Below are 22,991 nucleotides of genomic sequence, written 5' to 3'. Positions count from 1 at the left end.
CCGGCGGGGAGAGTCACACCAGCGGAGGCGGCAGCGGTGCTGGTGTGGCCGCAGACTGGATCTTAAAGTTGTTAACACAGTTAGCTCAAAGAAAAGTTATTTTACAGTAAGCGTGTCGGTGACGGCTGATACATGACCACTGGCTATTGAGACGGAGGAATTAGAAAGAGGAAATCCCGTTTGTCCTTATGCACTCCTTTCCATTGTTCTTCAACCTACTGTACTTTTAGTGATAAAGGCAATATTGGAAGGCTTTGAAGTGTTGTCTAATCTTGTTAATTTAGATAAAAACCGCCTTTAGATGTTCTGTAGAGATGTCGTTGTAAACATTAAGTATCTTGATTATATAACATTTCAAGGAATCTGCCAGGATGTTGCCAGACTTTGTGATGAAGAGCCTGATCTTCAAGTCATGGAAATAAAGAGGTGTTTTGATAATGATTCGGTAGGAAGCAGGATAGTATCCTCAATTAACAGACCAAGAGAAATTAATTCATGTTATGTATTGGTTATTTTGCATCTCATGGGTTTGGGTATTTTAAACATTTAAACACTCTGCAGAAAATGTAAAGAGCATTTAGTTTGATTCAGGGGGTTTTTTTTGGTTCCTCTGTACCGTTAAGTTTCCTTTTCTACTTTCTAGGATTGTATTGATCTTATTCACTCTTTCTTGATAGAGTATTCTGATTAGTTACTTATAAGGACGTGTTCAATCACGTGGTGCATAACGTGTTTTCAGAAATGTTTTAAATCATGACATGCAAGGCTGAATAACAAGTGTAAACATCATTGCAACACATACATGCCCTGCTTTGGGGAGCTAAAGCCCATTTTTACAGCTGTGGGGAAGGCACAAGTGAGTGTAAAGGATTTGAGGTGTGGAATTTAGTGCTGACACAGGTTAAATATTGTTCCCTCCCTGCATAGTTATCCACTAAATAACATTTTTGGCAGAATGTAAATTGCTAATGAAATTTCCGTTCTTGTACATTTCTAATTCTGGATAGGTCTGTACAGGTTCAGCAAATGTCATATTGTCAAACCAGTTTTTCAGAAACCTGATTTAGTTAACCTGATTCAGTGTCATCAGAGTATTTTAGATTATAGTAGAGAACAATCTTCATCCAAGTATGTCACACACAGCCACGATGCAATGTCCGAGATGCACTCAGTTTTGCTCATCTGCCTCATAACATCACCCGTTCTTTCCTTATGTGCTTTTTCAGGAAAGAAAATCACAAATTTTTGTGGTTGCTTTTTGGAAGAGAGCAGTGAAATCTTTATAGATTACAGGCTGAAAACACTAAGCTTTCCCCCCACCTTGCCTTGTAAGTGACACCAAAATTTAATCTAAAAATTTAGTTTGTGAATGGGTGAACTGTAGAACCTTCAGCACATAAGCAGACTGTATTTGTGAGAGTCATTTCAGTGGGGGGGTTCCCAAGAGAACATGCATGCAGGAGAATGTATGCCAGTGTATTTTCTACATCTTTGTCTTAAGTACCTTTTTTCCATGCACAATTCCGAGGAAATCTTTTGTAAAACATCAAAATATTTCAATGCTGTCATTTCAGAGGGGTACTTGATTCAGTGTTTACTCATCTTCTTTGTCTGTAAGTAAATAATGAAACTTTTTGGAGCAGCAATCATTCCACCACTGAAGTCAATATAAGTGTATTAAGTATTTACTTGTTAAAAAATATTAATCAGCTGTAGACTTATGAATGAATATTAATAGGTATTATAGTTACATAATGCTCATACCTAGTTAAAAGTTAGAGGAAAATGCAGAAGTTTCAGAAATTTTTAGCTTGCTTTTCATAGTTTTCTTCTCTATAAAAGAAAAGGAATCCATCTGTATGCCTCCCAAAAGGAGATATCCTGAGTTTTCCTAAGCTGCTTTTGTAGTAGTAATTTTTACAGGGTAGTTTCACTATATGTCACATAATAAGAAATCTGGAACTGAAGCAGTCAATTCTGTCACATTCTCCACCCTGTTGCTTATTTAGTTAAATAGACAAAGATGGATAATAAAATATTATTATTGATGTTATTTGCCATGATTAGTAGGAAGATTATTTCTTTTGATACTACTAGGGAAAACAAGTGGTATGCTTTTAGAAGTAAGTGTATTTCAGAAATAAGTACATATGTACATTCAGTTGAACCAATGAAGAGATGCAGAAGCTCAGGGAAAAGATGAATGAATGATGCATCTCCTAGTTGTTTTAGATTATAAAAATCTGATCTGTTTGGAAAAGCTAATGCTATTTTTGAACTGCAGTTAAAATATGGACTCATAGCTGTTAGCTGAGTCTCCATCAAACACAGCAGCTCTAAATGCTGATGTGTGGCAGCTCTGCAGAACTCCAGACACACAGAGGTATAAAATGCCTCAGCACCCAAGTGTTCCCTTTGCTGCTTACCCACAGGTCTCAGATGTTTCCAAACGCTGACAGTATCTGCTGCTGCCCAGCAGTGCCATGGGCACAGTGACCAAGAGTGCTCTGCTTGAGCACCTCTGTCTCCTGAGAATGCCTTTCAAGGAACTTAGAAAAGATTCTCTTAAACAGGAGTTCAGCTCCCAGTGCTGAGAACACAGCTCCTCAAGAGAGGGAGAGAGGCAAAGATGGGCAGGTCGTTCTTTGACTGACAGGCTGCAGCTACTTTAGTGGAAGAGATTGGCTTTCCCCAGCACAACCAGGAAAAAGAAAGGATGTACAAGAGTCTGGGGCCTGTCTGTGCCTATTTTAATACAGAGATGATCAAGGTGTGATAATGAATGAATTACAGATCTCAATCACAAGACACCCCACTACTTGTATACTACCTAAAACATAAAATTGCCAGGTATTGCATGTACAGTGGGAAGTGGACACTTCTTAACCCTCTTGCATTCTGATTTTTGTACCTCTCAATTCAAACTCCCAAACTAGTGGGAATAATCCAGATATCTGCAATAGTTACTCATCAAAACTCTATTATTCCCTTAAGGATTTAAATGTGTAATCTAATACTTATATAAGTGTATAATTTAATGTACCACTGCAAATATTTATGAAATACATAAATATGCCTTTTGCACTAGAAGAAGTCAGCAGATACTGGTGAGGGATCTAATGGTGAAGAGCGCAGTGAACGAAGAAAATGCTACATAACTGAAATCTTGTGAAAATACTGTTGAGCTACATTTATTCTTTTCTGTGGAGTGTTGCCAGCATACCTTTTCCCTTTGCAGGTGTTCTGTATTATCAGTAGTCTCAAAATATTGTAATTGTAATATGCCTATTTCATGTATAAACAGTTTCTGTAGAGGAAGGCAGAAAACACCTGATAGATACTGGCTTTTGCACTCAATTTTTTAAGACTGACATCTGAGTACCAGCAGGCTTTAACTATTACTGTCTTTTGAGACTTACTTTAGTAAAAACGTGAATGACTTACACGGCTAACCTTGCTTCCCTTTGAGCAGTTCTGCAGCTCAGCTCTTTGAAGGGCTGATGTTTGTTTCTTTTGTCCCTCAGCAGGTGGCTACAGTTTCACTGAAATAGCTGATCTTGCTGTGGAACAACATCTGTGGCTTTCTGGGGTCACACTGCTTGGAGTAATGTAAATATTTCCTCCTGGATCTGATCCTTGTTTTTGTTTAAAGATACAGTACTAATTTATTGGTTAGCATAGAATGTTGTGTTGCAATTTATACTGAAGGACTGCTGTTACTCAAATCTGACCTCCATCTTTCACAGCTGCTAAGAAGCAGGGGTGTAACTTTAGTGGAATTTTCAGAGCTCAATAGAAGATACTAAAGGCAACTGAAGTGAAGAACATCAGAAAAGCTCTGCTGGGTCAGATCAGGGGACCTTCATAGTCAGGCTTCAGTGACATTAAGGGATGCTGCTAGGGACTATACACAAACCTAGCTCTTTTATGAACTTATTCTCTTGTACTCTTCCTGCATACTTGTTTGTCATATTACAGATCCTGGGTATATATCTGCTCAGTGGTTTTAGAGCCCATTTGTAGACCTGCAGACCAGGAACCTGTCTTTTTCAAACTTGCTGATGCTTTATTATCTTCACAACCTCTTGTGGAAGCAAGTTCCAGAAGCTTACTACTACCTTTGTAAAGAAGCATTTACTTCTTTATAAACTGATGTTGTGCTACCTTTGTAAAAGGTCCCTTAGTTCTATTACAAAAGGATTTAGCAAGCAGCTTTACATTAGTTTATTTACCATCTTCAGTACTTGATTGATCATATCTTGCTTCAGTCTTCTTTTCCAACTGAAGAGCCCCTCAAATCCCTTTTTTCTAAGGCAAGCGCTCCATCCTTGTGGTGTTTTGTTCTCTGACTAGAGGCTGTTCTTGAGATGCAGAGAAGTACTTGAGACATGGATGGACCAAGGTTGTATAAATGTGCATGGTCTTCTTCTCAGTGCCTTTCCTCATGATACTCAATATTTTGCTAGGGTTTTTCTTGCTGTTGTACATAAGGATCTGTCAATAATGACTGCTGGATTTTTGTCTCCAGTCATTTATCAGCTTGGTGTGTATGTGACTATTTTTCATGAGATGTATTATCCTACATTTATCTATACTGAAGCTCATTTGTCATCTTTTTGTCCACTCTGAGTCCTGCACAGTGCTTCTGGAGCTCTTTGCCACCATGGTGGCATTAGTTCTATGCTCAAAGACAACTTCTTGTGTTTGTTTCCATTTTGCCAACAGTATCATACCTTATGAGTTTTTTGTATGTATGTCTGTGAGGAATAAAAGTGCCATGGCATATCAGACAAGGGTGTTCATAGATTTAAAACTCATTTGAATGTAACACAGGCTTAGGGGTTTTGTTGGTTTTTTTGTTTACTTGTTTGTTTTGTTTGTTTTTTTTTTTTTTATTTTTGTTTTTTGGGGTTTTTTTTCCATCTCAGTAAACTCAAACAGGTTAAAGCAGTGTCCAGAAATCCAGACCACATAAAAAGAGAGAAAACTAAAAAATGCCATTCCTAGCACTTATTCCAACTGCAATGAAAGGGAGGTGAGAATGGTGGTATATAGTATTTGATCCATGTTGATTGCTGTTAAAAATACTTTCAATTAAAACAAAAGAAGCTTTTAAAAATATTGGATTGCAAAGTGATATTTACTCAAATACCTTTAATGCTTCCCTAGCCTCTCTATGGATTCAATACACAACAGCCTTAACTCCAATGCTATCTAATTAATCACCTTTCATTTGTGAACTACATTTCATAGTAAGATGAAAATAATAACTAAAGCTTTTCTTTCCTCCCTCCCAGTTATATTAGAGGTTAGGCTGGAAGCTTGCCATTTAGAAAGGATCTCTTCATGTTCCTTGTTCAAAGCCAGGCCAGTCATTCACACTCAAAGCATGTCACTTGGAAAAGCTGCTGCACTGCCAACAGCACTGAGTGAGGTTTAAAGAAACATCAGAAATGCATTATTAGTGTGCTGTGTTACTACTTAGTGCTACATAATAATGAATGTGGTTTCACAGCAGGGCAAGTAACTCCAGCAGCCTGTCTGTGGTGGTCCTGTTCTCCCTTCTCTCCAGTCCTGTTCTCCCATCCTCCCTAACCCTTTGCAGAACTACTTCAGCTCATAAGTCTGGCAGAAAATCACTCCTCCACCCTGGCCACTGACTTAAAAAGCCAAAACAAAACAGAAACTCATTTCTGCCAGCTTGAATCTACTTCACAGAGGACCTTATGAAGGCTGTGCAAGGGAGGACATAGAACTATGAAGGCAAATGCAAGAGGAGAGCAAGATGGTTGAACAGCAGCAGTTAATAATATGTGCTTGTCAAACCCCAGTCTGAAGTGCTGTTCTGTTTCTTGATTTATTGTTGTTCAAGTACTTGGCAGAAGTACAGGACTATTTTAGTAGGCAGCCTATTGCTTTGTTAATTTAAATATTTTGCTTAAAGAATTACATTTTACTTCCTTTGAAGAAAGGCCCCAGCTGCTGTACTACCAATTTATGAGGTCATATGCTGTGTAAATCTGGTTGTCTAAAAGACTGTTACCAACTGTAGTTGACTGCAGCAATAGGATTCTTTCATTTTGTTTTGCTCTGTAATACAGTTCATCAGAACAGCTTTTTCAAATTAGCAGGTATTCAAGTACATAACAAATGTATTTCTACTACTTGATTTTTGTCATGGATGGTTTAAAGTTATATTCCTGATCTATTAAATGGGAGCTGTTTGCTGGAATCTGTAGCAACCAAAACAAGGCAGCTGGCCAAAGAAAAAGGGTTTGGTGTATTCCATTTGCATGGTGTGCTTGAAACCCACCCAGTGCTACTTCATGACAAGCATGTCCATGTGTACAAGTAGCTGCAAAGTCAAAAAGCTTTCTGTTGGCTGAAGAAGCTCAAAATTAGTTTAGTGAGCTCATGGTAGCCTGCAAGGATGTCAGGGATGGACATGGGCACTGTCAGCCTGCACAGTTTTTTTCCCCGTACTTAGAGGCCACAGAGGTGATAATTGCTGAATCTGTGCTGAATACATTTGGCAGCAGTGATAGAGCAGTGCCAAATGTGCTTCTTATCTGCCTTAAACAGACTATCATTGCAAAAAGTGGAACTTGTATTCCATTGTTCAATTGTGACAATATCTTCTTGTGTTAAGATGTGTGCATTCATCTAACATTTTTATAAGATATTTCAGAATCATCAGCCAAATTTTACTACAGTCTTCCCTAGAAAAAATACTCAGCTGTAGGTACAATGGTACATGTAAATTAAGCCACACCATTGTGGGCATCCCAAAAATACTCTACCAAGTTAATTTCTTTCATATGTACACTTTTTCATAAGGTCTGTTAGGCAGCTAGTAAGAGTGGCTTTAGTACAGTGATAGCATTGTACTATGAAAATCTATTATATAAATGTTTACCTAAAGCTTTCAGCATTTGCAATATTTTTCCATGTAGAAAAATAATACATTTAACTTGGATTTCAGACTTTGTAGTAAAGCAAATGGTTTTCCTTTCTGCCAAGCTTTTAAGTATGCTAAATTTTTGTTAAAAGGCTACAGAAAATGCACCTAAGCACAAATATAAGCATAAAACAAATTCTGTTTATGTAGTTTATACTGTATTTGCTTAAAATAAGCTAGGCAGTAACAAAGCTCTGCTAAAAGTTGGCTAAACTATTCAAATATATGAGGTTTTCATCACAATAATTAAACTTCAAATGAAAGTTTCTTACCAAGTTAGTGGCAACTAGGTCATGTTGAGTCGGATGTCTTTAATTTACTTGTCTGGGATTCACCTCTACCCAATCAGTTTGTTAAAAATCACATTACTTCTTCTGCTCTGAAATACTTTTACACAAATATTTTGCTGTTTTGCAGCTAAGGTGAAAAAATGTTTGTAAGCCCTGAAGAGACTCCTTGCTGGTGATTTTCATGTGCAGATTTCAGATTACTGTACAAAGTCAAACATTCCCATTGATTAACCAGGCATTGAACTGGGCCAGAAAAGTTTGGATTAGAATTTGAGCATCTAGTTTGGATCATATTAAACATTTCACTTGGAAGACATACTGCTACTGGGGAAAAACTTCTTTTATTCTATCTAGTTCATGAAATTAGAAGTCAATGGAAGCAGTATTCAACATATTATGTCCTAATTTCAAGTGAGGAGGAGATACTGAATACCATTTTATTGGTATCTTATTCTGAATATTTCTTAGGAAAAATAATTTTTTTTTTCCTCATGTGTGCTTGAACACAGAGACATCAAACAAAATACCAGTTAAACTAAGAACTAATTTGTAGAAGTTCTGTACTGTTTATTAATTTCATTTTCAATACTGAAAAAAATAAAATACTTCTGTTATTGCTGCTGATGCCAAACATAAACAGACTCAATTCTGTTGAGAAGTTCCTAAATAAGATGTTTACTGTAAACTGTTTTTTTGTTGTTTTTTTTTCAGAGAAAAAACAGTAATGCTTTGTCTTTAAGACTGGGTACTGGTACCAGGTGAAGTTCCCTGCAAACTGATTTTGGTACTGCAGCTCACATTCTAAAATAGCTCTTTATCATCTGACACAATCAGAACTTTAATCTCATGAACTATCATGACAAAAGTTTGTAGCAGGAGAATTTAGCAGTAAAAGCAGAAAAGCTCACCTGCAGGTTTTGAGAGAGGCAAGTCATGCATCAGCTGTCCAGTTGCAGACTTTTTTTTTCATTTCAATTTTCTGAAACAAAATTCATTAATTCTTTTAGGAATGTAGAACATAAAATGACACTAAAAAACAGCTCAATAAAAATTTACAGAAAATAACTGAGTCAAAAGTAATAGGCTTTCCTCTGAAGGTGTTGTACTGGGTATCAGGCTATGCATCAAGTCATAGTAAAACATGTAAATGAATGTGGATGATGCAGCAGAAGTGGTTCATCTTACAGCAAGCAATCTGTCACAGTAGGCTTCTCCTAGGTTCTGTTTTCCCTGCAAGGACTTACCAGAACAAAGACAGCCTACCTGGAGATGGAAAACTGCCCTGAGTCTCTGCCTGCTGCTGCATTCCGCCAGTGGCTTTTGACTGAGGCTCTGACTGTTGCTGGCTGGGTTATTGCAGAGCACTCTGGCTGTGCTGGGATCACAGGTCCACTCAGACACACACACCAAGGCACAGGAGTTTGAGCCTTGGCCAGATTTTATATAATTTTAAATGATATATTACTATATTAACCCCAAAGTCTGGGGAAGTCATAAATCAGGTAACGTATCCCAGCTGAGGTCACCTGGAAATCATCTCCCTCATAATTTGAAAATGGTGAGAAAGGAAAATTTCTTTATAACCCATAAAAGTAAGCAACCTACAAGTGCTAATCAGTCTTGTCTTTTGTAAACTATTTCCCTGTTTCTGAGCAGTCATTCAGCCAGGTTGCTGCATGCTTTCCTTTTGTTGCTAGAGATGAGTTTGAGGTGACTGCTCTGTAGAGACTTCTGGCATGAGCAAACAAGTCAGTTACATCTGAGCAATTCCAGTGGACTTTGTACAGTTGTCAGTGAAATGAAGACTCAGGCCTGTTGTAATTTTTGTGTAAGACCTTTTGGGCACAGGTGGTTTTGACTACATGTGACCTGATATTTTGGAACTAGTTAGAATTACTGTTGATACAATTCTTTCTGTCAAGATACCAGTAAAGGTTCTGTATGTTTTTTCCAACTTTCATGGATCTACCCAAACTTTTTAACATTAAGGTGGTTTTCCCATCTTTCAGACTATCAATTTTTATGTTATTGGGCCAAGGTTCCAGGGTGAAATTCAAGGACACTTACACAACATGCAATTGTTTGAAAGTAATTTTTAGTCGTGGTTTTAACAACATGACTTCAAGCAGCTGTATTAAAAATACTTGATTTTACATTTTGGAAAGTGTTTTGTAAGTCTCTTATAGACAGAGCATATGTGTCAGGTAGAACAAAGCAATTACCATCTTGTATGTTGAAACATCCTCTGAATAAAATCTAGGATGATTAATACCAGAAATCAGTTTTGGTATCAGTAATAGTACAAATGCTTTTAGTAAAGAAGCCATCTTTGCGACTGAGGTGTGTGTGGAGCATGTTAAGAAGATTGCACACAGTGCAGCACACACATGGTGTCAGGTCTGGCTCCTGGATTCCCTGCTGCTCTGAACACCACAGCAGATTTGCTCAGGCCAGAGATAATCAAAGCAGCAGTCCTGGCTGGACGGGCTGGATCTGTTTCAGTCCCATTATGCACATGGCATGGCCAGAACTGGTTGGTCCCAGCGACTAGAGAGCAGCTGGGAGAGTGGGATGAGATCTGCTGGCTTGGGAAGTATTTTAGGTGCAGGGACACACACGGGTACCTGGTGGCACTTGTACTTGCCTGGCTGGGTGAAGTTCAAGGACACTACAGCTGAGTCCCCTGGCTGAGCCTTTGCCAGTGGCACCACGGCTGTGTGAGGACACTACAGAACTCAAGTGGTCTTAACTGGTTTTGTGACAACCTACTCCTCTTGCAGAATCTCACACACTCAAGAGCGTGGCCTAGCAGTTCCAAAGTGACAGTAAAAACACTGATCAGAAGTTTAGTTTCAACATTTCTCAGTTCAAAAATAATCCAAATATGCTGTATATGTATTTATGCATGCCTACATTGTTAATCTGTTATGTTGTCTTGTGTACTACCTCACAATTCTGTAATTGCTTCCATTTTGTACATGTTGTTCTTTTGTGCTAGGATTTCACAACTCACTGGATGACGTTTTTGCCTGATTTGTCAAGAAGGGCATGGTACTAATAACAGTATCTCTTCTTTGTTATCTGATAGACTATTTTAATGGAGGAAAATAAAGCAATTTGTTTGACTTTCATATATTTTCATTGTTGAAAAATAAAATGTTGATCTTTTGAAGATGATGACCACATCTTTCATATGTAAAACCATAAAGATTGTTGTAAACTTAGTTTCTTTTACCATACAGTAGCTAGATAAGAATGTTAATGTTAGATGTATAAGTACCAGGTTATCTCATAGTATATTAAAATTTTTGAGTTTTTTTCTCTTTCAGAAAACAAAGACTTATGGTATCTTAGCAGTTCTAATAGGTGGTAATATGAAAGATAACTAAAAGAGCCACGGAGGTGGCATGTGGCATTTAGAAAATAATAAAACCCATTTTGGTTGAATTGAGGACTTAAACCTGGAAGACTGTTTCTTTCTTTAACTGGTAAAACTTTGGCTAGAAATTTTTCAATGAGATGCAATGACATGCTCAAAGACAAATAGATTTTTCTGACTCTCTAAGTAATACAGTTATATTGTAATGACAATGCAGGAGGTGTTCCCTGTGAAGCACAGCGCTAATATTTCATGTATAACCAATATGGAAGTGATTAAATTGCTTTACAAGCAAAGGTTCGTAGCATGGTAACAGGAAACATTACAAGCTAATACTGCCTCTATCTGAAGATGTATTGTTTTGTGCTAATGAAATATTGTAATAACCTTGCACACCTTTAGAGAAGAACATCAACCATAGCTCTCTGGAGTTACTCTTCAAACAGTATAATTATTCTGCTGAAATAATTTTTATGCAAAGAACAGTTAAAATAAACAGAACCGTAAGGATGAAATGACCATATTAAATGTTAACAAATGCATAAAAGGTGTTCTAGTATATAAGTATGCAGATAGAAATAAAATATTTTTTCAAAAGTAGAAGTAGTTGATTGCCAAGTGGGTTTCACATTAATGTCCTTATTCAAAGCCTGCTGGAATAACTAAAAGTGATCTCCAGCAACTCAGTTAAATTCAGTCAGTCTTAAGTTCCTTCCCCTCTTCCCTAAGAATGAAAAGCCAGGACTTGCCTGAATTTCAGTGAATCCAGTTTTCAGGATTTAGGTAGCTTCAGTGTATTTAACAGTTCTCTTTAGAACACAGTGTTGCAAAGATTTATACTTTCCTTTTCCACAAAAACTTCAGCCTTCATGAGGATAGTATCTGTATTGAATTTGTTTACTGCCAGGAACTCCTTGCTCAGTTTTTGCACTATATTTGTATTGGAAATAATGAGAGAGATAAAAAAGTGAAAACAGTGTGAGTGTGAGTGAGAAATTTAATTTGGCAATACAGGTAATATTTTAAGTTGACATTCATTTTAAGGTTCTAAAGGAGATTTGAAATCAAATGGTATGTTCTGTTTTATAAGGATGGTTTGAGCATTGCTAGAAAGCTTGTATGTTTGTCGCTGAAGGACACGAAAGAACACAAGCACACCACCGCTCTCAAGGTGAAGGAAAAAAGGGAAGTTTTATTCTCTGACTCCAATATTTATAGTTTTACAAAAGTGACAATGGATTGGAAGGTGACAGTGACACCTCTGCAATGACACTGGTCAAACCCACAGTCCATCAACTCTCTCCTCCTCCATAAAGGAATGAAAAACAATGAGTTATTTACAGAAAGGGTATGAGAAAGTTCACTACAAGAATGTCAACATCAGAAGGCTTAGAAAATCTTAAAGAAACAGGGTGACATATATTATTTTTTTATTTTCTCTGAGTGTAGTTTGCAAAACTGTTTTTATTTTTTTCTTTTCTGATCCACCTAGATTTTCATACATGGGAAGGCATGCCACATCCATAATGTTCTTTGTTCCTTTAAAATACATAGCTCCCTCATCATTTGGGGTGTTCATATAACCCAGTTATTTCTTGTTATGAGGAAGTTCAGAACAGAACTAAAAACTGTTACCTACAGATTTTTGTGCCTGTTAGCTTAAAAGGGAAATAGCCTGCCCATCTACTGGCTACATTATATAGTGGTATGACAGTAGTTCTTTTAATTATATCATTAAGACATATACAGAAGACTTGGCAGACCTAAATTACGTAAATGTCACAGAAAAGTCAATAGGATGTTTGTTCATGAAATGAGAATCTCTGTGAACGAAAGACTGTACTGATACTAATAAAACTTTGCATCAAGGTTGAATTCATAACACACTACCAGCTATATTGCATTGATGGAAATGCAGTTTGAACTCCAATGTTTGCTCAATATAGATGAATACATGGCTCTAACAGAAATGCCTTTTTTTGTGCCAGGTAGTTACCCAGTGACTGAGGATGAGTACTTTGGTTCAGGAATTGGGCATATCAGTTAGCACTGTTCTAACCAGCATTTATTTCAATGGCATTTTATTAAATATGCCGATTTATGTATAGTATTTGACATCAGCTGGTGGTGACACAGGACTATCTGTCAGCAGAGTGGGGGTGGTTGCTGTCCTGTTCAACTGAAAGGACAGACTGAATTCCCTTCAGAGGTCTGTAACAGTTCCCAAAACAGAATTTCCTGAAGGGAAAGGACAGTGCTGTTCTGCTTCTGCTATTTGCTGTGGCTAGCTAACAGGTGCTGTTTGCTCTTCTGTCCTAGAACTGCTGTCTTTCTGACTATGCACAGGGCTGCATGCCAGTGGAGGCTGATGTAGATCAGTACAAAAATAGCAAACTAGCCTCTGCCTAAATGGGCTAACCTGAACAGCCTTAGACTTGAAGGCTTGGCTTCCATTGGGGAAGTTAAGTGTCTGCTGTAACACCCTTTCCCTAGCAGAGGTGAGGAAATTCCTAAATATTGGTGGAGGGTTCTGTTAATTTGTGAAGTATTAATGAGCTGTTATTATTCTGCTATTACCTTAAAAATACATTATGGTGTGTTAAAATCAATAACAATGTCACAGCAGCCACATCTTATTCACGAGGTGTGATGCATGAGCATGAGGCTAGTTTTTTTCAAACAAGGACTAATTTCTGTCTCCCCAGATATTAAGTAAGTTCACTTAAATAGATTCTGGATGACACAGGAAGCAATAGTCTACTTAAAAGCTCATAGTTCTTTGAAAATAATTGCAATTCCATTCAGTATGTGAATACTGAAAGTCACAAAAGACTTCAGCATTCCACTAAATAAATCCAGGGTCTTCACTCTTGCCAGCATGCTGGGAGTTACATTTTCCATCTAAAATGGATTTCTAGCTCATGATTATAATTCTTGTATAAATGGTTAGTTTTTATTGGGAAGATATTTCATGGTTTGGAAAAATACTATTTTTTCCTTGGTGCTAAAATCATTGAGGTGGAAGGTTTGCAAAAGAAACTTCAGCATCAGAACCCAAATGAGGCAAAGGGCTAAAAATGCATCTTAAGGACCATTAGTCAGAACAGTTTGAGGTGACAGTCGCCAAGATTGTTTTATATATGAAGTTCATCAAACAGAAAGTTGGTTTCTTTAGCTGGAAAAAAATGCCTAAAGGGGTATATTTTTGCTGCAGTTGCTAGGGAGCAGCTTACACCATATCTGTGGGATATAATGTGAGTCATGTAAAATGCACTATGCTGATAATTCACCTCAGAGTGGTTAGAGCTGAATATTACATTCACAGAGCACATCTCATTGTGCAAGAAATGAAGATGAGATGGATGTTCTGAGTAATGTTAGGTGACAGAGCCACGGTGGTACACAAGGCACAGTACACATGTCAGTCAGCTACAGGAGCATGTCAGTGCTACAGGATCCTTAGGTGGGGCTCTCATTAGGTGAGCAGAAAATTAATACATTGCCTAGATGGGAGGAAAGAACTCTGCAGAGGAGAAGTAAAACCTGTGTTTTCATGTATTTGACAGATCTTTGGAATGAACCAAGTCCTGCGAATCCCAAATAGTGCAGTCTTTTTTTAAGGCCAGCTCACTCACTTGACTGGCAGTCTGTGCTACCTGTAGAATGCTGTTTAACAAAATGAGGATGGGTAAACTGGGGGGATCTGAGTAGCCCTGCTCCCAAGTGAAAATGCTCCACTGCATTTGGAAACAAAACTGCTTAGCTATGAAATGTAAACATCTTTGATATAAACCTCTATAATTACTTGGTTACAGGACTTCATAATTTTATCTCAGAATCTGTCAAATGTCAAATTGGAATTATTTTGGTTGAAAACACAGTTTTAACAGTCCAATATTACTAAAACTCTAAATGCAATACATAAATTATACACTATAACACTGGATACTTGCTTTTATAGCAAGCATTAAGTATTTCCAAAAATTATCAAAATATTGCTATAGATTTCCATTTAAATATAATAGTTAAAATCTCAGCAATATTTTTTCCTTACTGCATCAATACAGTGATGCTGTCTATTACTTGCTTCACTTATTTAAGCACTGGTGCAAGTTTGTCTCACATACTGTACACAGGGATTGAGTGTGTTTTCCTCAGCAATTACTGCATTTGTTCAAAGTGAATCAGAAAATCAAAAATGTTAGGAATACTCTTTAATTAGATGATTAAAGAACCTAGCAAGTAGTGTGATGTGCAGATAAAAACGAAAGGTATCCTTTAGCATTTTTAGGCCCTGGTAGAATTCAGAAAGGACAATGAGTTGTACTGTGCCACAAAAGGGTCTGCTGTTTCTTCAAATCCTGTATGGCAAATATTTATAGTTTTCAAGTAATTTTATCCTTCCAGGCTCAGCTGCCTCACCTTGAAAGATGCTTTCAATAAGCAATCTCACAGTAAGCTGTCTGAAAACATGATGCTCTTCCTAACAACAATTTGAAACCCATTGGACTTGGCCTTCAGAAAACTCTGTGAACAGATACTATCAAAATGCAGCTGAAATTAATGAAGTTATGTACACTAGCTACCTTAGCCAAGGATTAAAAAACCTCTTTCATAATCTGCTTTTGCAGTTTATTGACTTCTCCAACATTTTCCAAATATTAGAGGGGTTTCTTTCCTTCTCTAGTCAGCCTTTGACTCTTCCAGCAGTTTAGGTCCTTTAAGTTTTTCATAAAGGTCCAACTTTTTTTTTCCCAAAGACAACTTTTGATATTGAAGAAACATCTCAAGTTGATTCCAAAGGCTCTGTTCACAGTACAGTCTTTAAGTGATACCTCCTTTTGAACAGATTTGTTCCCTATGCATAGTTCTGAGAAGCAGTTTCTAATTTCTGAAATGTTTCTTTTTAAATAAAATACAATAACCTCCCTCTCCCTCAATTTTTATATAATTGATTATAATAATCAATTACATAATAATCTGTAATTATTATATACAGTCACATGTTTTTCACTTAGCTGTGTGGGTTTGCTTTTGTGAATGAAGGATGTAAAATTAATAATTCAAAAGAGAACATGACTAGACATTGTAATTGCTGTTGAATATAATTGTCTGCTATCCCACTTTTGTTCTACATCACTTCTGAAATAGCATAATGCATTTCTGTTAGTAACACAAAGGAAAATATTTTGTAAAACACCAGTCTGAAAATATTTTAATCTATCACTTAAAATATGAAGTACATTGTTTCTATTCCCTCTTTCCTTCTATTCAATTTAAGTGTTCAGACTTGGGCAATGGCATGGGAAACACCAAGGCACAGTCTTGCACAACTTTTGCTTTTCTTGGTACAATGAAAATATCTACCTGTTTTTTTTAAATGTCTGTTGTTGCTTATCTCCCAGTGATAATTTTTTTCAGTAGAAATGTTCGGTACTTACAAGAAGATTGCTGGGATTTTTTTGCCAGTAATAATCCTAATACCCATATAAACAGTTTCTAAAATAACCTTGAAAATTCTGTATAAAAGCTACCTAGGACTAAGAGATTGTTATGCATTCTTTCTGAAGCATTAGAGCAGCAAGAAAATAATTAATTGTAGTTTGGCATTTTTCAAGTCCTTTTTTTTGCCCTGGAAAATGTCTATTTTATTTAATGTAGCAGATGGGAAGTTGCACCTCTGCTACAACTTTTTTGTATTAGATTTATAGTTTGCTTTCCAACAAACTTAACTCTGTGGAAAGGACAGTTGCCTTGGGCTTTTTTTACAAACCTGAAGATTTGATGCAAAGTACTGGATCCAAATAGCTAATGTGTTAGGGGAGGAAGGGGCAAAAATTGGAAAATAAATCTGTGTAAAATAAATGTTTAAATGGGAGGTAATTTGCCCATTCTAAATCACAGTGCTGTCTGGATCTCTTAGTCATAAATTAAAATCTATTTTTTTCTGAAGTCCAGCTCTAATTTCTTAGCACCTTTTTTAAAAACTAGGCAAAATTTTGTTCTGTCTTCTTTAAAAACAACCCTTTCAATCTGAAAATGCCACCTGAGTTTTCAAATATTCACAGAGACCATACCCAATCTTACATAATGAAATAATAGTTTTCTTTTATGTCTGTTGCCATGGTTTAAACCCAACCAGCAACCAAATGTCACACAGCTGCTCAGTCACTCCCCCACCGGTGGGATCAGGAGAGAATCAGAAGAATGAAATCTGGAAAATTCATGGGTTGGGGTGAAGGCAGTTCAGGAGGTAAAGGAAAAGCTGTGCACACCAACAAAGCCAAACAAGGCCCTCACCCTGGGAGCAGCAGCTCCCATGGGCAGGCTCAGCCCCTCCAGGACAGCCAGGGCTGCACCACAGATCACAGTGAGCTGGGGAGACGAATGCCGTGATTCCAATTGTCCCCTTTTCCTCCTTCTTTCCAATCGTTCTATGCTGGGCGTGATGCCACGAGGTCTGGCATGTCCCTTTGGTCAGCTGGGGTCCCTGTCCCAGCTGTGCCTCCCAGGCACCCCCAGCCCCTCTGCAGTGTGGCCGTACAAGGAGCAGAAAGGGCCCTGGCTCAGAGCAAGCCCTGCTCAGCAATAACAAAACAGCTCTGGGTGATCAACCTGTGCTCAGCACAACCCAAAACACAGCCCCTACCAGCTGCTCTGCACAAAGCTAACTCTGCCCCAGCCAAAACCAGGAGTCTGTGAGGGAAGATGGGATTTTAAAGTAAATATCTCTCCATGAGGGTCATTCATGGAGATTGCAGTTAAGTGATCATTTTCCTGGAGTTACTCTTGGTAGTTCCATTCACTGAAGTCTGCAACAGCACCACAGTTCAGTTTGTGAGATAGCCATATACATATATTGCAAAATAGCATGCATTTCAGTGTCATATTTAATTTTAGAACTGTTCCACCAGTCTTCCTAATTTCATATATAATAGTATAACAAATAATGTTAATTATTATAGTCTTCATTTTTACATGTATGTAATTTGGATGCCCTTGCATGAAGCAGCATAAATATAAAAAAAGAACAGCCCCTTCTCCACAGTACTTCAAGTTTGCTGTTAATGGTTCAATCCACATTAGACATATGAATTATAGGGTGTATCTGCATTTGTAATTTTTGCTGTCAAGCAAAAATATTTTTAAAGGGAGGGAAATATCTTCTAGTAAGCTGTATTTTCGCAGACTTTAGTTTCTAATCTGATGGGATTGTTGACAATCCTCTGACTGATTTCTTAGGTCAACTGAGAATTCAGGTTTTCATCACAAATAGAAATTTGTAAAGTCACCATGATTTATGATGTCTTGCTACTGTCTGCAAATGTCTTTGCACTTCCCATATTTTTTCATTTTTCAGTGCTACTGCAGAAGAAAACAATATGGTAATAGTAGTGGGTTCTAATTTTACCAGTCATGATACTTCTTGTTGATTTTGTTGAAAAAAAAAAATAAGTAGGCTTTGGCACTCAGCTGTTAAAGCTCAGATATTTACAGGAAGCAAAGTGAACATCTGTGAACTCTCTTATTTCCAGAGGTGCAGTCACCCAAAAAGTTTAGGCACTTACATGCAAATCCTGAGCCCTCTGAGGAAAATGTTCAGGAATTTGAGGGGTGGCAGGGGGAAAACACTGCAATGCTGCTTCTGCTTCTTTAATAAATATCTATAGGTAGTGTGTCAGCTGGCTGAACTGCTGTGTTCATTCAGTTAGTTTGGCTGCTTTACACCACATACACACAACTTTAAATGTCCAGAGGTAGCAATGGTGTGACCAGTGGAGGAATTCAGACCCCTAATTCCAAGGTGAAATCATGACCTCTTTAGTGCCACATACTCTGTAGTTTTAATGTTACCTTGTTCCTGATGAACATCTTACCTAGACAGCACCTGCATGTTTACAAAAGGCTGAATGCACTTTGGGCTGCGCACAGACAGCGGCTGTGGGAGGGACAATGCTTCCCTGCTGTTCTATGTTGGAATCAAAAGCCAGGGCTGGAAGCTGTTTCAAGGTGACAGCACTGTAGCTACTCAAGGATATACCTACAGCAGTAGATCTCTACATTTTAATTTTGGTACTATATGTGCTTACACATACATTAAAAAGTTTGGCTTTGCTCTGCATAAGTGATCCAGAGATTCTGAACAGTAGTGAATCATCTGATTCTGCCATTACACCCTTAATTTTCCCTACAGTGTTTATCCCAGCATTTCCACCCAGCTCTGGGATGGCTGTAAATTGGTTATTCAAGTTGTAAGAAAAAGAAAATAACCAGAACAGCGAGACAAAATAGAACGTACAGTGAATCACAGCCAAGATCTAACAATCCTGTTCCTCCTAATAAAGACTCCACTATTGCTACTCAGCAAGCAAATATTAGATTTCAAACAATAACTTTGACTCATTAAATTCCCTTAGTCCCCCCCCATAGCTCTATTTTCTGAAAAAGATGCTTCTACAGTGTAGTTCATATAAATCAGATAACCCTACCAAATGGTTGGATTGTGCATGAGACACCAGGTTGGCTCCAGCAGCCTGAAGATGGAGGTGAGGTTGGACGAAGCAGATAGCTGCATTTCAGTCAAGGAAGAATAATTTAAGGTGAGTTGTGTTAAATTTGTTAAATGTGACTAGTGTCAGTCTGCTCAGGCAGTTCCTACCTGTTCCTCCCTATGCACAGACCAGCTTCTCTTTCTGTGTAAGAAAGCCACAACCTATGTAGGAAAGTCTTTCAAGGACTATTACACTTGGCAGAGACTGACCAAGAAGCAATTTCCTTCAGCTGGCTGCATTGTGGCATCAAGTTTTAAACCTTGGTTGACCCCTGTTTCCAGCTCTAAGGATTGTAAGTCAGGCATGAATTAAGTTATGTTGCCAAGATCTCCTTAATGCCACTTTTTAATGTAAATAAAGTTGCAGGAGTTGCACTGCAAGTGAGCTTTGTTATGATTGTGTCCTTTGGTTGGTGTCTCCTTCTCTGGAGATACTCAAAACCTCCCTGGATGTGATCCTGTGTAACTGCACTAAGTAATCCTGCTTTGGAAGGGGGCTTTGACTGCATGGACCTTCCAACCTCAATAATTTTGTGATTCTGCATTCCTCTGGGAATGAAGCTGAGAGCTCTGATTGGTTTTGGCTTTTTTTTAAACTGATGAAGGTACCTAAATCAGTAACACTGTCTGAATTCGGCAGTTGCTTTTAAAAGGCAAGTAAGAAGACCCACGGAGGAGCTCCATCATTGTAGATTGCAGCCGCATCATTGTGACTCCTGCAGATTCTGGAGATGCTGAACAGGCGCAGAGGCTCCATGTGGGTTATGCTTGTTTAGTGCAGACTTGGTTCTGTTGTTTGTTCTTGGGGGTTTTTTAACTGCCAACTAATCTTGAGGAAACTTGAGATCAGCATTTCCTTGATGATAAATGAAGGAAATAAACAACTAAGAGCTCCTTGTCTGCTTTTCTGAAGTATGGCACCACTCAGATTGATGGCATCCACAAAAAGCAGACTTATTTGCACTTTCCCACTCTCCAGCTGCTGTATTTGGTACCATAAGATATGGGGTCAGGATGGTATGCCACAGTTATTCATTCTTTAACAAACGAGACTTCCATGAATAGGAAAGGGAGTTCTGTTCACCAAGAGAATGTGAGGCATCAAGGATCTTTCACTGGCGCTGTATAGGGGATCTCTTCTATACCTGCATTAGAGAATCCTAAAGGTAAATGAGAGATCATTGTTTCCCTTTCCTAGGACAGAAAATTGGAATAATGAGAGCTTGTATTCAAAAGAGAGGCCTCTAAAGTCACAAATTTCTCATAAGATGATTTGTGCACATATGTCTGGCTCATTTTTCCCCAAACATTACATGGATTTTCTGTGGTCTAATCTGACATATTCTAGATGTTCAAAACAGAACAGAACAATTGTACTACATATATATTTTGTAGTCTTCATGAATTTGTTTGGATTCACAGCCTCTTGAAATTATAAAAAAAGTGTATCTGATAAAGATACACATTTCTGATAACAGCAGTTTAATTAAGCATTGTTTTTCACCAAAATTGGTGGTCCAGAAAACTACATATAATTGAAATTATAAATCACTGTTAATACTAATTAAAATTAAGATTACTGTCTGCCACTTGCATTCTTTGTTGGACATCTGATGACAGAGAAGATAGGTATGAAATACTGGTACGACAGTACAGGCCTCCTTGGCCTTGCGGCCAATCCCTTATTATTAACTCAAGTAGAAAACTTGGCAGGTGGAGTTGGGTTTCTGACCCTTTGAGAAGGGCATCGTCCTTTGACAGAAGGACTTGCTTCAAACCACAAGTGAGGAGCAGAATTAATAGGTGTGAACAGCAGTTGTGTGCAGACCACAGCGAGCATGAAAAAGGTTAAGGGAAGATTCAAGGTCCAGACAAAGAGTAAGGCAGAGCAATGAAGAAACAGCCATGGTTATGTGACTGTTATTTTGTTAGTTGTAGTGTATAGAAAACGGAAGGAATTAGTCATTAGGTTGTTTTGGAAACCTCAAAAAACCCTCAAACCCACAAGCAAACAAACAACAACAAGCAAAACCAAACCAAAAGAAATTGAAAAAGCCCCAAACTAAACTAAAATCCACCAGGGAAAAGCTATTGCTTTCTACCTCTGCATTTAACATGAAATTATTTTAAGTTTTTTATTTACTCCTGAACACTGGAGTACATTGCCTAATACAGGCATCTTCATAGAAATGGCAAGAAATAGCAGTGACACCTGGATAAATGTCTAAACCCTGCTGGTATGATGATGTCCATTCAGGGACTGTATAGTGTGTCCAAACCAATTTTTTGCACATAATGTTGAGAGCCTAGTAGACAGAAACTTTAATGGCAATTGCTACCTGTAAGAGTTAGAATAATGCTGGCAATAAATAATAAGAATGATCCTGTTCAAGCCAAAGAAATACTTAGCCTGACTAAATGTGGGGGGGGGGGGGAAGAAATTTCTACTATTTTTATAATTTTGTTCTTCATATGTATGTCCTGGGCTATCAATCAACTTTCTTTTCTGAAGCCAGCTGGCAGGTGACACTGCAGTTTATTAACCACCGGTAAATAAAATGTTGTGCTCCAGAAAAATTCAATTCCCAAATCCCGCCCCTAAAAATCAATAAAGCTTCTCCTCCAGCTAAAGCATTTCTTATGAGTATTCATTTTTTAAATACAGCAATTTTTGTCACCTTTCTTAAAAATAAAAATAAAAACTAAAACCAAATTAATATTAAAAGCAATGAAAACTGTGATACTCGAAACAAGTCTCTTTTTAATTTTCATAAACATTAAACTTTTTCTATTCGGGTTAAAAAATAAAGTTATTTAAAAATAGTAAGGATGAAAAGATTTATTATATCAGTCCTTAAAAACTAACATGATGTTTGGAATTTTGGATACTTCTACTGTAACTTTACCCTCAGTCTCTGAAGTTCCTGTTCCTGAGTTAAACATCACAAGACTGGCTTCTCTGTTGAATAAGATTTTTTTGCATTAAGGTATATCATAATGCACCTAAATAATGTTGTTTTTGTCAGTCAGTACCCAGCTGTGGTTTAGTTTGCAATTTCAAATTATAATGAACTAATAAAATCCAACTCAATCTTCATTAGTATTTACATCTTTCCCTTCGAATATTTGGATGCAGTCTCATTCAGGAGGTGGCAGAGCAGTGTGACCACTCCAGTCATGGAGGCACGGGGTTCTGTGCTTTGCATTTGAAGTCTACAGAAGCTGCCAGACTGTATAAATGCCTTTTCCACCTTCCCTTGTATATCAAAGTTGTATTTAAACTATCCTAGTGTTTGGTTGTATCAAATTAAACCTCCTGGAATTCTCTGTGTCTCTTTCTATTGCTGCCAGTGACATCTGGAGTCTAGTGTGTTATGGTTTTGGCCTCAAAACAGGCTGCTGTTAACCCTTAGGATATTGACCATTCAATGCATTCCCCTTCTTTTCTGATCCTTTCCAGCGGCCTCTAGAGCTCTGTACCTCAGAGTAGTACAGCTTGCTCCTGGTGCAAACTGAAGCATTCAGTCCTTCATGGAATCAATGGAGTCTAACAACTTTATCATATAAATACTCTTAAAAAGATTCTGGGACTTCCATTGATTGACACAATATGGTCAGTCATCCACTTGCTCTGAATTGAGTATACAGGGAAGTGTGTTACTTCCTAATCCCATGCTCCTCTGCAGAGAAGCCTGTGCAGATCTCTGAGGAAATACCTATTCAGACCCTGTTGGTTGAACCCACCTCTGCAATCAACCACCACACTTTTAAGATGAATCTGGATGGAATGTAATCAAAGTCTTACAAAAATAG

At 37.7% G+C, this 22,991-nt stretch overlaps 1 protein-coding gene across 1 annotated transcript in view; it reads left to right on the top strand.

Annotated features, from left to right (window-relative positions):
- Positions 1 to 22,991, top strand: part of LOC141730413 (uncharacterized) — a 169,062-nt gene that overhangs the window by 1,654 nt on the left and 144,417 nt on the right. The window lies entirely within an intron of this gene.

The sequence above is a fragment of the Zonotrichia albicollis genome, chromosome 10, assembly GCF_047830755.1.
Source record: "Zonotrichia albicollis isolate bZonAlb1 chromosome 10, bZonAlb1.hap1, whole genome shotgun sequence".
NCBI classification, from domain to species: Eukaryota; Metazoa; Chordata; class Aves; order Passeriformes; family Passerellidae; genus Zonotrichia; species Zonotrichia albicollis.
This window is presented reverse-complemented; position numbering and strand designations above follow the sequence as displayed.